This window comes from Myotis davidii, unplaced genomic scaffold, assembly GCF_000327345.1.
Source record: "Myotis davidii unplaced genomic scaffold, ASM32734v1 scaffold699, whole genome shotgun sequence".
NCBI classification, from domain to species: Eukaryota; Metazoa; Chordata; class Mammalia; order Chiroptera; family Vespertilionidae; genus Myotis; species Myotis davidii.
This window is the reverse complement of record NW_006291007.1, coordinates 825,712-830,711: the sequence shown is the minus strand read 5'-3', so window position 1 is coordinate 830,711 and position 5,000 is coordinate 825,712.

Below are 5,000 nucleotides of genomic sequence, written 5' to 3'. Positions count from 1 at the left end.
GAGGCTAAACTGAGGGGAGGGCCCTCTTTCCTATAATATATTGGGACCTTGTGGCACCTCAAAAATTAATGGCATACTATTTTGGAAAGAAATGAACATACTACTCAGAAGAAATAAGTCACCGTCCCTGGTGAAGCAATTAAATTTTACTTCCATATACCATCCTTTTTTTTTTTTTTAAACTTTTGCCTTTAAGGAAAATTGATTTTGGGGAGGAAGACAGAGACAGAGACATAAGAGCACTGATGTGAGATACATCGACTGGTTGCCTCCTGTATGCGCCTCACCGGGGAAATCAAACCCACGATCTCTGGTGCAAGGGATGATGCTCCTGTCAACTGAGCCACACTGGCCAGGGCTATCTTGTTCTTTTTTTTTTACACAGGTTCGTTGTTCTACTTCATGGATTCATTGGTTGATTCCTGTATGTGCCCTGACCCAGGACTAAACCTGAAACCTTGGCAGTTAATATTTTACTGTAATATATTGATCCCTATAAATATTCCAAGAGAGCACAAATATTCCCCACCCCCACCCCCCAATTTTAATAAATCAGCTGCCTATTTTTCATTGGAGCTAGAAAACAAATGTTTTTAAATTGAAAGTTGCCATTGTGTTTAAAAATAGGGACATCTGAGTAACACCTCTTGAAGATAACCTTTTAAAAAGCTTGAAACATAAAATTAGTATTTGAAAGCACCATACAAAAGAAAAACAAACCAGACAAGGAGTAAGGTACATTTCAATTTAATCATTGTGAACACCAGTTTATAAAACTGCTGGCAAGACACGCAGACATTAGGTCGCAAAGGAGATCCAAGAATTCTTGTTCATGTCTACATATTATCTTAAACTGTGGAAATTTGGCTACTTTCTTTCATCACTATCACATGCATTTAAAGTTAAATACTTACCAAATTTTCAATGTCTGCTTATCCTTGCTAGGAAAAGGACAGAGTTCCTTAGAAATTTACTTCACTTTAAATCTTAAAGACATAAATTAAGGGTCCATACATTGTTTAGTGCTTTATCTAGAAGAATGCATCACCATTATCACATACTCAGGCACCATTTTTCAGATTTTAGAAAACTCTCATTGTTCATACTAAAAAGCATTAAGAGTTGATTGTTCATTTTGAGTTTACAAAGATCAGCAGGAGATACAAAGTGAAAACATCCTTAGTATATATTGAAATTACCTAGCTTGTGGCTCAAGACTAGAGGGGAAGGTATTAAACTGGGTATCAATTAACTAAAAACATACAGAGGCTAATTTTCATGGTTTACAGTCCCAGAAACCACTATTTCTAACCCAAGTTTTTCATGCAAGGTTAGCTATTTAAGAACACATTGGAAATTTTGAAGTCTCAGTCAAAATGAATCAATTAGCCTCACTCAAAGAGAAATCAATTAACCAACATTACCATATTTCAGGCCAGCCTCCTTCAACCTTACCCTCCGCTTAATTGCTCACAAATTACTACAACAACAGTTTCAAGAACAGATAGGAATTCTGGTATTTAAATTTTACACCTATACAAAGTGAGAACCAAAATAAATTTTGGTTGTCAACTAAAAAAAATCATAAGCTTAAAATTATAAATGCTAGTTTTGAATAAAAACCCTTTTTTCCATCTCACCAAAAGGAAATAATTTGTGTAAAAAGTTTTTGTAGTTAGTCTATTAAGTGAAGTTCAGAAAAAAACACAAAAAAATGAACCCAGATTACTGCAGAAATGTCAAGAGGTAAAAAAATCACCTTAACATTCTCAATACAGGTAATATCTAGAGTGCAGCCCAGTGGTTTGGCTCAGTGGATAGAGCATTGACCTGTGGACTGAATGGTCCTGGGTTTGATTCTGTTTGGTCAAGGGCACATCCCAAGTTGCAGGCTCAATCCCTAATGTGGGGTATGCAGAAGGCAATCAATCAATGATTCTCTCATCATTGATGTTTCATCTCTCCCTCTCCCTGCTTCTCTGAAATCAGTAAGAAAATATATTTTAAACAAATAAGTAAATAATAAAGAGTGCAGAAATTCAGATTGCCCACTCTTTGAAGTTTCCCCTTTTGGTAAAATTTAAAAGGAAAAACTATGATATACAAAAGTATAAAATAGTACTCACCAGAATGGCAGCTTTAAATAGATGGTTTTAAGGAAAACCATTTCCACTGCATCTACACCATTTTTTATACAGTTTTAACTGTGAAAGGCAATGAAACTTAAGCCCTTAGGTAATTTTGTATTAAAACCAAGTGGATACCTTATAAAATATATATTTTTTCATCAGTTGATAAATTGAGGCTTTAAAAAAATTTAACTGAATGTTGATCACCATCCTAGTTGCTTTTATGGGTGGACTGTCTCAATCAAATTAGACAACATTGCACTTTGGTGTAAAGGAGGAAGCCATGAATCCGTTAATGCTACAAACTGGAAGGATGGTTCAGGCTTTCATAAAAGCTAAGCTGCATGTTTTATTCTTCTTGTTTTTTTTAAATTTTTATCAACATAAGAGTATAGTATTTAAAGGTTAAAAGATATTTCTCATGGATGGTTCAAGGCAACAATAAACTATGGTAGACCAATGAAAACAGTAATAAAAACTTGAACATCTTTTACAATCCATTACATCTCTGCTCCTCAAAAGAAACATATGGAGAATCCATCTAGATTTCTTGATGGGTAGTCAGCTTTCATTTGAATATTTAAAAAGTAAGGTTATTTTTGGTTCAAAGTAAAATAAACCCATCATGGTGGTGCACCAACAGAATAGGTTCTAGTTTACAAAAAATGAACAAAATTAGTACTTACTTATAGCAAATTACTAAAACTTTTTACGAGCTAAAAAACCCACCACTTATCATTGCTAAAGGTGAGGAAACTTTTTGGGTTGATTCATACTGTAAAAAGTTGAAAGGTAAATAAAATACCACCACAGAAGTGACTTAAGTAAAAGACCCTGGATCCAAGCCCTGCATTCCATATGACATACCAAAATTAGCATATAGCTAATAGAAACTTTCACTGTCTTCTCCTTTTATGTACAATATATCTATTTAGGTTCAACCACAACCAAATAATAAAGGAGTAGTATTACCCTCTATTACAATGGAGGTTAGCAAACCTAAAGCTAATAATTTGCCCAAGTAGAGTGTTTGAAAGTGTCCAATGGGTCTATTATTAGTCATACTCACATTTAAGCAACTGCAGCTTTCTTCCTTGTGTGGGTTATGTGGATATGTTTGAAAAAAAAAATAGGAATATCAGGTACTTACAGATTAAACTAACCTGTACTGGCAGGGCTGTGGGGTTTTTCTTCTCTACCAGTAAGTAGCAAATGCTGAAATTCTGCTGCTAGTTAACAAAAACACAAATTGTATTAAACTGAGGAGTTCAACCCATACTTTAAAAAGTCAATGTGCATTAAATTTCCTCAGACCCTGACATTAAATTTTCGCTACATCTTACAAAAATTCTTACATTGGCTATTAAATGTAGTGACCTTAAGAGAATGAATTAATAACACTATCTCTTGGACACAGCTGCATTTTAATAAGACATATTGTGTATTATGTGGAAACTTTTCTTATTCTAAAAGGGGGAGGGGCCTATATCCAGTGGAGGTGGGGGATCACTTAAATGTGATCATTTCTTAATTTAGGTATATGTAGACACACCCCACAAAGGCAATTTAACACTAATTCAATTTTTCAAATAACCGATTTCACTTTATGTTAAAGATTTTAAATTATATGGGCTGAAAAGTAAATTCTATTGCTTCTGCTGGAAGTACACAGAACTAATAGCTAAAAGGGAGGCTTTGCTCACTACACACCCTTTTATGTTTTTAATTCAAACTTACAGGACTTTATTAACTCTTCTGTTGGATCACTTGGGTAGTTAAGCAGCGTTGTTTTATGAGTAGAGGCTGGGAAATAATGCTGCAAATCTTTTCACTCTGACTATTTATAAATAAAATATTGAGAATGAGCTACATTATAACATGATTTGGTGAAAGTATTATAATAAATGCAAAACAAGAGCAGAAATGCTATTACCTTTCATTACATTTAAAGTTCTTAAGTCTAGCAAAACTATACAATGGTCTCTCTCCCAAATAATCACTATTAGTCTCTGTGTAGTACACTGAGGAGGACATAACATTCTTCATTTTTATCAACGATGGGCATCAATGAATTTCATTGTCAGTTGCTAAAAATTAACCAAAGATGAAAGCATACAGATTCTTTAAAAATCCCGGACACATAAGAATGCCAAAGGGCTTGAAGAATTCCAATAAAGGACTTCCCCTTTTTACAAACACAGCATTATACAAACCCTGACCAAATAGACAGAACACTACTGAAGCTGTGCCATCTCACCACTTTACACTTCTTAGTATTAATGGGTAGGGTCCAAATAACCAATCATTACAAGTTTACTCACATGTGTCTTCTATGTAGTTAATTTCGTCAAAATAAAACATATACACAAACATATTCTCACAATATACCTGGTGATTACACGCCTCCTAAAGAACCTAACATGAAACAGTCTTAATTTATAATGTCCAATTTGCTTGAAAAAGAAATGGTTCAAATTGGCTTCAGTGAAGATCTCCTTCAGGTCTCCAATTTCTGCTCAATATAACTTCTATATCTTACTTATTGAAATATATTTTCCCCTGAGGATATATACTAATGGAATAGATTTAGAAATGGTTCAAAAAATCTGAAACTATTAGTTTTAAGTTATTATTTTTCCAGAGTTGGTAAAATGAGAAACTCTTTCTTTTATGGCCAAATTATGCAAGCAAGAATGTATACAGCCCAGGGAAGAAAGACAATGCTAATAAAATACAATTATCTTCTGAGCCTTACTGAAGAAATCTAGTTTTTAAAAAAATGCTATTTTGAAAACTTATTTTCCAACAAAACTGTCAAGAATATGAGCACACTTGGAAAGGTTGAAGATTAGGGGTGTGTCTTCTGTTTTC